Here is a 12,930-nt window from a genome sequence, read left to right as displayed (position 1 = left end):
AGGGCTGCTGTGGAGCTAAATGCAATATCTGACACAGGTGTGTAGCATGTAGCTGGCACTCAGGTAAGAGACCAATGCTTGACACATGAAATATGATGATATTTAAAATCATCCATGGAATCTGAAACATCTTCACAGCTCTATTTGTTTTGTGAGGGGAATATAGTGTTGCTTGGTTAAAGTGCAAAATGAAAACAAAGAAAACTTATGAATGCCTCCACATGAGGAAAACCAACAATTGCTACCTTCTCTTCCCACTCCCTACTCCTCCCCATTTTAAAGTACACTACTAACTAAATAGACCATGTGTGGAGGAATTTGGGTAGATTTTATTTGCAAAGTATTCCTACTAATGTCTTGGAACATACATGCATAAGCATCCACACTTTATCATCACATAAAACCACCTAAGTTCAGGAGAATGGCGTGAACCCAGGAGGCAGAGCTTGCAGTGAGCCGAGATTGCGCCACTGCACTCCAGCCTGGGTGACTGAGCAAGACTCTGGTTCAAAACAAACAAAAACAAACAACAACAACAACAACAACAACAAATGGCCCAAGTTGTAGAAATTGGTAGATAAGAGCTCTGGACTTGTCCTCCCTTGCTTAAAATTGGTGCAATATTTTGGGACCTCAGTTTTCTGCTTGGTAACATGGGGCTCATAGTGATGACTTACAGATTTCCATGAGGGTGGAATGAATTGGTGTACATGAAGGCATTTTGAAAACTGTAAAGCTCTATGCAAATGTAATAAAGTGTTACTGGTCTGACCCCGAAAAGACTCTTGGGGATTTCCCAAGCAATGCTCCTTGCCCTCTATAGCCAGGAGGAAGTTATCATCTTGGGAAAAAAAAAATTGTTAACGAAGGAGTTCAGGAAATGCCACCCCCAAATCTGCTGTTTTGGTATATTGATTATTGAGCTGCAGGCACTTGCAAAACAGCATGAACACCCCTTATCAGTCCAAAGATAGAGTCCCCAAAGGACCTCAGTTGTCATCAATCCCCTCCCAGGGAGTTTCATTATCCAGGGAAGATGGACTCTCATCACAGGGGAGGAAGCTAAAGTGACATCACACCCAGACAGACCTTGCCACCAAACATCATCTATTCTCCTAAGGGCCAGTTCACCTTTCCCCAAAAAATCATTACTCTCACGTATGTTGCCTACAACTCTCTCGGTTGCCCCAATGAAGAAGATATATAAGCTTCTAAATCTCACTGGGTATATTAGTCTCTTTTCACACTGCTGACAAAGACATACCCAAGACTGGGTAATTTATAAAGAAAAAGAGGTTTAATGGACTCACAGTTCCACACAGTGGGGAGGCCTCACAATCATGGCAGAAGGTGGAAGGCATGTCTTACATGGTGGCTGACAAGAAAGAAGAATGAAAACTAAGTGAAAGGTGTTTCCCCTTATAAAACCAACAGATCTCATAAGACTTATTCACTACCATGAGAAGAGTGTGGGGGGAACTGCCCTCAATTATCCTGACTATTCCGGTGGGAGATTCAATTATATCCCACTGGGCCCCTCCCACAACATGTAGGAATTATGGGAGCTACAATTCAAGATGAGATTTGGGTGGGGACACAGCCAAATACCATATCACTAGATTTTGGAGTATTCACTTTTCTTTCCTGTGATGCCCCTGTGCACATAATAAATTTGTCTACTTTTTCTCCTGTTAATCTGCCTGTTGTCAGTTTATTTTAAAGACTCAGTTGCTGAACCCTCAGAGGGTGGTGGGCATGTCTCCCCTTCTCTACACTAACAGTGTGTGAACCCTCCTGATGGATAATGAATAGGCTCTGACTCCTCCTCATCTACCACCTGCTGCATCCTGGCTCCCACAGCTCTGCCCACCTTTGGCTCCAGCCACTGCTGGCAGCCAGCTTCCCACAGGCCTTACTAACAGCACCTACCTCTGGGCATGGATGGTCACTCTCTTTCTGCCTCAGTCCTCTCGAAATGCAGACAGCACTTGACTGAGCCAACTTGAAAGTGCAAGGGAGTTAGAGCCTCAGGAGGTGCCCAATGAGCAGCAGCAGGGTACTGGAGCCAGTGGGCATGTCTGAGGTACATTCCACTGCTGCATGGAGGACACCAGCCCAATGGAGCCCAGCGACTTTTCTCCCTCCCTGCTTTGTTCTTTTGCACTCCCTGTTCCTAATCCTTGGCATCACTTCCCACTCGCCAGCCTGGCCTCTCTCTGCTTGCTGCCAGGAATCCAGGCTGGCTCTCTGAAATAGTTGGCTATCTCCAAAGATGATTTGGCACTTCCTATCCATGGCACTCTTGGTTCCCATGAACTTGACAGTGCCAGGGTGCACTGGGGATCTCAAATGACTCACTAACTCAGACTCAGGGGGGACCAGCATTTGGCCAAAGGGTCTCCATCCTTGTCCCCGCATTTAGAGGCAGTGGTGAAGTAGAAACAGCAGAGCTCAGGAGTTGGAAATCATAGGCTCAAATACCAGCTCCACCATCAGTAACACAGAGGAGTCACTTGGCAAATGGTGCCTAAGATTATGGTGATTAACATTATTAACTAACTTGTCATCACTCAACAAATGATAGCTATGATGATGATGATTAATGTTATTAATTTGTTACTTTATGCATCCTGAGTTTGCTTTCTCCACGTGCCGATGGAGCTACTTTCTCTTGATGCACTCCTTTTCCCTTATATTTTAAAATAGTAAAAAAATAAATAAATAAACAAACATTTTCAGTTTAGCATTCCTTCTGATTTTGTCTTTTCTCCTATGCTCCCCGGAGCCTTAATTGACCCTTTATTATTCTCTTGCTCCCGTCATTTCCCATTTCCAATACAGTTCCAGGCGGGTAGCTCTAAAGCTGCTGTTTGAACTTGTCTCACCATAAATACAATTTGACAAACTATTTCCAAGCAGTCAGTAATGTGAAAGGAGGCGATCCTGGCTTCTCGTCTCATTGAGTCTTGCATGTCTTTTCAACGCGAGCGGCTGAGCTGAGTGAATGGCGATATTATTTTGCTTAGATTTCAGACAATAAAAACTGTGATCATCAACCTTGGGACCCATTTTCAGACTTGACCCTTCCCTTTGCTGATAGACAAAAAGGTCACAGCAATTTCAAGAAGGATGGAGGGGGCACAGGACAAAGAACCCTGGAACCCATGCCGAATTTGTACAGCTTCCTGCAGGACCACAGAGCTAAGGAGACTCAAAGAGCAGAAATTTGACAATCACACCCAATGGGGGAGGGCACATCATCCAGGGAAAGAGATGCCCGCATAGAGCAGGCACGTTACTTAACACTTGCCTAACATTTTCAGGATACACAGATAATTCCTTCACAAATATAGAAAATGTATGAATACTGGCTTTCTGTCAGTCTTTCTGTAGCTCTGAGTGATAATGGTCCATTAGCTGTGTTTGAAGAAGCAAAGCTATTTTTATATACTGGAGTAGAAAACGGTTTTTTAAATATCTGTATGTGACCTGTTTTATCAGCTTGGAGTACAGATGAAAGCGTGCTTTTATTCCTTGTTAATTGATTGAGCCCCCAACATCTCTTATTAGCAAGGCCTGCATTTACCTGCTTAGGCTCACCCGGTCTAAGAGGTCAGTCTCACTTCCAGGCTGCAGCAGAGAACAAGGAATGGGATACCTGGTGGGTCCACCGTACCTTCCACTCACTTGCTGCTGGGTGGTTCTGTCAGCCTAAAGAACCCACTTGGCGGTAATTCTGGGCTGGTCCAGGCACCAACACATGCCACGTTGGTGCTTGTACCTGGAACCCATGATCAGGATATGCTTTTGGCTCACAGACCATGTGCCCTCTCCACTCCCAAAGTGGCTCACCTTCAGCTCTCATCATGGGGCAGCCAGCTAAGCAGCTGACCTTTGTGTGCCAGGTGGCAGCTGGGCCCCTGACCTCCTGCTGAATCAGCTCCTTTGAAAGAGCAAAGCTAGGTTAAAACCCCAGCTAGAGGGATGTGAGGGTCTCAGCCTTCCCACCCACATAGCTTGGGCTCCTTTCCTAAGTTGCTCCAGTGCTCCTCATCTCTAATGGAAGAGTCTGTGCTTACAGGCAAATGAAAAGTCTACTCTATCTTTCTGCATTGTAAGATGTTTTGCTTAAATGACACCTTATTTAACAAAGAAGGTCCTTTCCAAGGTGACTATCTGCCTCTGCCATACAAAGCTGTGGTGGATATAAATAAAACAAACAACAAAAAAACAGATATTGTTGAAACGCTAGTACCACATTATAATAGCCCCTCCTTGTCCTCTGAGGATACCTGAAGACCCCCAGTGGATGCCTGAAACCACAGATTGTACCAAACCCTATCTATACTATTTTTCCCAAATAAAAATATCTATAATAAAGTTCAATTTATAAATTAGGCACAGTAAGAGATGAGTAACAATAACTGATACTAAAGTAGAACAATTATAACAACATGCCAGCATCACCACTCTTGAACTTTGAGGCTGTCATTAGGTAAAATAAGGGTGACCTGACACAGGCACTGTGATGATGTGACAGTTGATCTGATCACCGAGACAACTTCTAAGTGACTCATGGTGGGTAACTGAGACAGTGCGGATACACTGGACACAGGGATGATTCTTGTCCCAGGTGGGATGGAGTAGGATGGCAAGAGATTTCATTCCACTACTTACAATGTCACACAATTTAAAATGTATGAATTGTTTATTTCTGGAGTTGTCCATTTAATATTTTCAGACTGCAGTTGACCACAGGTAACTAAATTGAAGAAAGTAAAACTACATGTAAGAGTGAGACACTACGATATATGTCAAAGAAAAATAAGCTCTGCTAAGAAGCACATTGGCTTCCCCAGCCCCTTCCACGTCCAATCACTTCTAGCTCCACAAGTCATACTTGTCCTGTGATATTTGGGATGCCGCTCTAGTTAGATTCGCAGGAATTATAACCTGGGTTGAAGCCGTGGCTCCTTACCTGGTCTTCACTCACTGATTCTCTAACCGTCCTTCACACACTGCCAGGTCGGTCTTCCTGATGAACAGTCCCAGCCCTTACTCTACCACTCAGAATGATAACTTTCCCATTGGCAGTTGGCAAATTAACCTGGCAATTCATTCAATTCTCTCTATATTTTGACCTGAAACAAGAAGTATTGATATGAACATTACGTGATAGCCAATGGGCATAATATGTTTTAATGTAGTCTTGGGGGGTAGGGGGAACCTTAAATAGTATTCTTTTCGTTTATTTAATGAAAGTCACCCATAAAATCAGATTGAAAGTTGGGGTACTGGGCAGGACTGGGATATGGCTCAGTATTGGAGTGGAGGTCAGACAATGAGGTAAGATGCAGAGATGGGAAAGAGGTTAGGGGGAGAGCCATAAAATGGGAATGAATGACCAAATGTTCCCCTTGTCAAAGCTGCCATATCAATATGGCAATTGGAATGCCTATACCTCTCAGAGGGTAACCCCCAATCTCAGAAACTAGGATACCACTGGAGTATCCTGAATCTTGGTGCTGGAGCCAAATTGCTTTGTTTGCCTTAAGAGAGTTAGTATTTTTTCATGCTACTGCATCCTCCAGGGAAGATCTCCCTGTTTTCCCTACAGCCATCAAAATCCTCCCCATCCTTCCAATGCCTACTCAGATTCTAGATCCCAGGAAAAATTTGCATTGATTTTTTAACCGGATTTCATATAATCCTACCCTAAATATCAGTGTTTTAAAAGGCATTTAACTCAAAAAACAAATATTTAGGCACTTTACAGCAAAGACTGCATCTTATTTGTCTCTTTTATTTAGCCTTCTCAGAGTATCAGAAAAGGAACTTGCCTGCAGTAGCTATTAAAAAGTTGTGGCTGGGTTGGTGATCATTTCTTGTGCATGAATATTTCCAAAGCTTTGGCAGTAGGGATTGGAACAGCAAGGCATTGCACACCAAATCAGTCACCCAACATCACAGATCAAAAAGGCAGACAAATGTTGGCGAGCATGTACAGAACATGGAAGCCTCATACACTGCTAGTTGTGTAGCCACTCTGGGAAAAAGGCTGTCATCAGTCCCTTAAATGATTGAGCATAAAGTTACCATGTGACCCCGCAATTTCACTTTGATGTATAGAGGCGAGAGAAATGAAAACTTACGTCCTGCAAGACCTGGTACATGAATATTTACAGCAGCAGTATTCATAATGGCAAGAAGATGGAAACAACCCAAATGTCCATCAACTGGTGAATGGATAAACAAAATGTAGTGGGTCCATGCAATGGAATATTATTTGACAATGAAAGGAATGGAGTACTGACACATGCTACCACATGAGTGAACCTCAGAAACATCATGCCAAGTGACAGAAGTCAGTCACAAGCCACAGAGTGTATGATTCTACTTATATTAAATGTGCAGAACATGTAGCTCCATAGAGACACAAGGTAAATTATTGATTACCTGGGGAGGAGACCAGCTTGGGGGAAGATATATGGAATGATTACTAGTCACTACAAATAATGAATGAAAGTATTTTAAACTTACATTGTAGTGATTATTACAGAGCTCTGTGAATATATTTTAAAACATTGAATTGTACGATTTAAGTGAGTAAACTTTATGGCATAAAATTACATTTTAATAATACTACAACACATTGAAGTATGTGGGGAGGGGAATAATAATGCCTGTGGGTGGCCTGAGCCACTGGGTGAATCTGTTTACTGAGACTGCAAGATCAGTTCACTGGAGTTGAGAGCCACAAGCTCCGCTTTGCCCCTGAGGAGGTGGAGAAGCCTATGAGAAGCCTGCATAGGATGCCAGGTGTGCAGGTGGAGGTGCAGGTCTGGATTTTCAGGGAGGGGCCAGGATGAGAGAGACAGAATGGGGGTCATTAGGACAAGCCTGGCCTGGAGGAGGTTCGGGGAAGAGTGGTAAAGGAGAGAGAGGGCCAGAGTAGAGCCTGGTGGGGGCTGCAGCATTTCAGCACTATAAGTAAGAAACTAGGAAGGAAACAGGCAGAAGGAAATCCACCACATGAGAGTCCACAGAAGCCTGGAGAAAAAGCAGTTTCCAAAAGAAAATAGTGCCAAATGCCGATAAGTGGTTGGAATCAGACAAGAATGGAACATGACCTTGGCAGCCATCATGGCCTGGGATCTTCAGGGCCCTGACAAGAGCCATCTCCTAAGGGAAGAGGCTCACTGGCAGGGCTGAGACGGAGTACATGTCTGGCACTGCTGGGCAGCCAGGAGCCAGGCCCGCATGGAGATTTGCTATGACCTCAGGAGAAAAATGGGCCAGGAGTGGGTGGAGAGGTGGGAGCAAGGGACGGATTTATTTTGTCTTTTATGATGTGAGATCCTGAAACATGTTCATATGCTTATATTCATGACCCAACAGGGTACACTGGTCAGGGTTCTCCAGAGAACAGAACCAATAGGCTGTCTGTATACAGAGTGATTTACTTTAAGGAATTAGCTCATGAGAAAGTGGGAGCCAGCCATTTTGAAATCTTCAGGGCAGGCCAGCAGGCTGTAGACTCAGGGAAGAGCTGATGTTACAGCTCAAGTCCAAAAGCAGTCTGGAGGCAGGGATCCCTCTTTCCCAGGGGCTGTCTCTTCTGTTAAGACCTTCAACAGAGAGGATGAGGTCCACCCACATTACAGAGGACAATCTGCTTTCCTCAAAATCTACAGAGGTAAATGTCAATCTCATCCAAAAAATAACTTCAAGGCAATATGTAGACTGTTATTAGAGTAAAACCTTGCCGCTGTAGTGTAGCCAAGTTGACACACAAAATTAACCATCACTTTGAAGAAGGATGTGGACACAAGATTCTCCCTGAAGAAGGCCTGAGCAATTCATTTAGGTGGAGATGTCAGTTTGCTGAGACCATATTGTTAATACTCAAATAGGGGGAAAATTCCCACCCCTCACTGTACCTGGTTTTCAGGGACAGTCTAAACTGGCTGGCCATTTGCTCAGGGAGTCCTGGATTTTCCAGTCCGCATTGATTCTCACAGCATGTGATCCTAAGCTAGGTTCTTCACCAGCATTACAGAAGAATAACCCTTGGGCTTAGGATGTCATGACACTTGGTCTGTAATGATTTTCTCTGGAAATTCACCACGATGAGGAGAATGTAAACACGACAGAAGCCCGGCCTCTGAGCAAGCACTAAGCGGGCCCCATCCTGCCAGCAGCTGCTCCCAGAAGAGCTTCGCTTCTCTCAGATCCACCCTGATAGGAGCCATCACTCTCCTCACCCCTCCAGGTTTCTAGAAGTCTTCAGTCTGCTTTCAATGAGATCACCATCAAAACTCATCCCTTTAGCCTGAAAGCCCAGCTATGCTCACACCTGTCACTTCTAACAGACTCTCCTCAAGCTGGCTCACGTAACAGGATGGCAATATAGAGAGGAAAACTAAAAGCACGCCTCAGCTACCCCTGCTCCCGACCTGGCTTGACATTACCACCTCCAGGGTCACCTCATCCTAGGCCCCGATGCAGCTGCCATATTGCCAGAGCCACCCCTTTCTCCTCAGGACCCATGGCCCAGCCCCACCTTACCCACCATTCAGAGCCACAGGAGAGGGGAACAGATGGCCTCTTAAGGCCATCACCGTTACCTGTGCAGGAAGGCTTGCTGCTGCAAGGTAGAGAGAGTTCTCTCACCATTGCCAACTGCAGATTTTCTTAGTCTGAAGCAACAACATGACTAAAACTCATCACATTGTTTTGTCTCCAAGAACAGAGGAGTAAGAATCTACTCCCAAGACTGATTTAGACCTCCAGAAACTGATTCCCACTAAAAAATAGCTCATTTGTTCCTTGCCCAGTGAGATGAAGAGGTCTGGGGGTTGCCCTCCCCGCCTGGGAACTGGGAGATAGGAAGATCACATCCTGCGGAGGAGGATCAGGAGGCTCATAGGGGCTGGGCCTCAGGGATGAGTCATGCCGCCAGGCCAGGGAACAGGTGGGTGACAGGCTGAGGGCCGCACTCTGACTCAGCGGCCTGCCCGCTGCAGGCACCTGACGCCTGGCACTCTGTGGGGTGGGAGTATGAAAATGACCTTCAAAGTGATCATCGTGACTCATGCAAGGGGTTGCCACCAGCCTTGGTACTTAGTTTTCCAGAGAAAGCTGATGTTTTGATTCTAATTTATTTTTTTTAACTCAAACTACTGCTGGATATGTAAATTGAGTTTGCAAACCTTACATGTAATTTCCAAACTGCTGAGAGCATGTGTGAATCATAGATTAAGAAAACAAGATGCCAAGTTTTTTCTTGTATCTTTATGAAAAAGAATAGCACATGAGTAAAAGATTTTTCACCTTTTAATTTTTCAAGGGAATAGAATCAGATTAATCTTTCATGAGACACTCAGCTCTTATTAAAATTGATTTTAAGGAAAGGAAAATGAACTAGAATTTTATCTTTTCATGTTCCACCTTTAAGGTGTACTCTTGAGCAAATGTGAGTAAAATTTTGCCACCAGTGAAACTAAGCCTGTAGGATGTAGTTTTCCCGGATAAAATGATTATTCCATTTTCTTGATTATGTTAATTACTAGGCATCCTTTCAAAATCAATGTTAGGTGAAAAGACAATGCATGGACTTGCTTCTGATTCTTCTTATTCAACTCTCTGCTCTATGAGGGCAAGAAGACAGGCTAACTTATTCATTAAATGTGGTAAACACCCTCAAATATTTATTAAATAAATGAATTAATAATGGTTGATTTTCAACTGCCATACATAATGATATACACTTCATTTTTTGTTCTTTGTTTTATAAAGAAATTAAAAATTTTATTTCTTGCTGATGGCAAGGGTCTTTCATCTGGCACCCTGTACAAGTGCAGCATTACATTTGGGTCAGTCCTAACAGGAACCTGCACCTTTACCAGGTGGGCCTGCTCCTCACGTCTGGACTGCCCACCTCTTCTCTGTTCCCTGATGTTTGCTTACCCTGTTTCCCCAGCCCTGAACCTCTGCCATCCAAATATTAGTTACTTTTCCTTTTTTTTTTTTTTTTGAGACAGAGTCTCGCTGGGTTGCCCAAGCTGGAGTGCAGTGGTGTGATCTCAGCTCACTGCAGCCTCCACCTCCCAGATTCCAGCAATTCTCCTGCCTCAGCCTCCCAGGTAGCTGGGATTACAGGCACACACCACCACGCCTGGCTAATTTTTGTATCTTTAGTAGAGACAGGGTTTCACCACATCAGTCAGGCTGGTCTCGAACTCCTGACCTCAGGTGATCCACTAGCCTCGGCCTCCCAAAGTGCTGGGATTACAGGTGTGAGCAACCACATTCAACCCCAAATATTAGTTGCTAAATCTTACTCATTTTCTAATGCAAGTTCACATTTTCCTTTCTCCTTTGATTTGAATAGAAATTGCCATTGTTTTGCATCCACCCCTGTCACTGTTGGGCCCATCTTTCACATCATCCTCTCGCAAACTCCCAGGTGTGTCCTCAGCTTGCCACGCATTTCACATCCATGACTTCTTGGGGGTGAAATAAGACATGCATGGAGCTGGCAGGGAGACAGTGATGCATAAGAAGAAGGTCCAGGGCACATGCTGTGAGCACTGAAAAGACGGAAGGAGAATGGCTTATCTGGGGGTCCTTTGGATAGGGCATGAATGATCAGTAGGACTTGGCCAAGTGAAGACAATGGCATAAGCAGGAGCACCGCAGTCAGAGGGAACAGCATGAGGACAGGTAGGGAGTGCAGGAAGCGCAGGCCTGTCCTGGAGCAGCAAGGAGCAGGTGGGCTGCTGGTGGCATTGCATAAGGAAAGGAGGGACTCTCAGAAGCCACTGGGCATGGTTGAGGGCCTGAGTGTGGACTTCATGCCACATGTATGCTTTCTGTTTGATGGAGAAATTTAATATTGCACACATTATAGTAAGAACTCAAATCTCCTTAAATAAAGGAATTATTCTGATACTTCTGAACAGAGAGGGGTAAAGAGAAAAGCGTAATTTAGGGAACGCCATGTGTTTGGATTCGTGTGCCGACTTTCCTGTTTATTAGCTGGGTAGTGTTGGATAAATTAGCCCATTTTCTCTGAGCCTTAAGGTCTTTCACAGTGAGATGAGAATCTTACCAACCATGTCATAGGGCAATGTGTGAGTGGACTGAGAAGAAGGCTCCTGCATGAACCCACAGAATGCCTGGCAAAACGTCTCCCCTCTCCTGGAACGGCCCAAGTGGCCCAGGTTATGTTGCCTGATACTGAATTGCACTGGGAAAAGACACATGGTTTAGCCCAGATAAGCCAGTGGGGAGGCCAGATGTCATCTCTGAGGTTTTATAACTGAGTGGAACTTTTTATGTAGGAAAACAAGGTAAAAATTTCCCAAGGGGTTTCTACGAGATTTCCAGCACTTCCTAAATTAGCCCTGACCAGTAAAACCACGAGAGAAGACTTCCTGGCAGGGCTTGGCACTTCCATTTCCAGAACCAACTGAAAGCAGGAAGCATTGAGACAAGTAATAATTCAACTCTTCAGTTGGCTTCCAAAATTATCCACATTTGAGTCCCTTGGCATTTGTACCAAAGGTCAGGAGTTATTCTGATTTTATCTGTTCCAGGTCATCAACTTGTTTTTGAGTGAACCAAATTCAGACTCACTTCTCACTGATGGAAGTATTTTATGTCTTCCTCCTCACCCCAGTGTATGCTGAACAAGCCTCCGGGTGATGAGCAAGTCCATACAATTAGCAGAAATCCCATTAGCCTGAGGTTGTCCACCATTAACCTGGAAAGAAAAACTTTAAAATTCTGCTCCTTGGATTTAGATCACCTTGGTACAATTCTCAGCTTTGCCGTTTATTAGCTGTGTGACCGCAGGGAAACTTTTAACATTTGCTATGTCTTGGTTTCCTATATACCCATTAGGATGGCTACTCATTCAAAAAAATAAAAAAAAAAGAAACAACAAGCATTGGCAAGGATGTGGAGAAATCATCATCCTGGTTGGGAATATAAAATTGTACAGCTGCTATGGAAAACAGTATGGCTGTTCCTCAAAAAAATTAAACATAGAATTACCATATGACCCAGCAAGTCTGCTTCTCGGTATCTGCCCAGAAGAATGGATCTGAAAGAGATATTTGTGTGCCCATGTTTATAGCAGCATTATTCACAATAGCCAAAAGGTGGATGTTTCCATCTATAAATGAATGGATAAACAAACTGTGGTAAACGCACAATATGGAATATTACTCAACCTTAAACAAGAAGGAACTTCTGATACATGCTATGACATGAATGTACCCTAAGGACATTATACCAAGTGAAATAAGCCAGTCATTAATGAATAAGTGCTGTTTGATTGCTCTTATATAAGGTCCCTAGAGTAGTCTAATTTATAGAGAAAGTAGAATGGTGGTTACCAGGAGACAGCGGGAGGTGGAAATGAGGACTAAATGTTTAATGAATTCAGAGTTTCTGTTTAGGAAGATGAAAAAGTTCTGGAAATCATAGAGAAAGTAGAATGGTGGTTACTGGGAGATAGGGGGAGGTAGGAATAAGGATTAAATGTTTAATAAATACAGAGTTTCCATTTAGGAAGATAAAAATGTTCTGGAAATTGCTGGTGGTGATGGTTGCACGACAATGTCAATGTACTCAATGCCACAGAACTATATGCTTAAAAATCTTCTGCAATGGTACGTTTTACGCCATGTGTAGTTTACCACAATTAAACTTTTTTTAAATGAAGAAGCACTTTATTTTCAAAAACAGTGTTAGAACATTACAATTTTTCTGTACCAGAAATTCCATCATAATGCAATCGTGGATTCTAGGCAAAGCACATAACCATACTAGACCGTCACAGGACATGTCACCTCATTGGTCTGGCGCGTTCTTAGAAGAACTGGCCTTGACTTTAGGGTAGCAAAGCTTCTCTGGCAGGTA

This window comes from Nomascus leucogenys, chromosome 17, assembly GCF_006542625.1.
Source record: "Nomascus leucogenys isolate Asia chromosome 17, Asia_NLE_v1, whole genome shotgun sequence".
Lineage (NCBI taxonomy): Eukaryota > Metazoa > Chordata > Mammalia > Primates > Hylobatidae > Nomascus > Nomascus leucogenys.
This window is presented reverse-complemented; position numbering follows the sequence as displayed.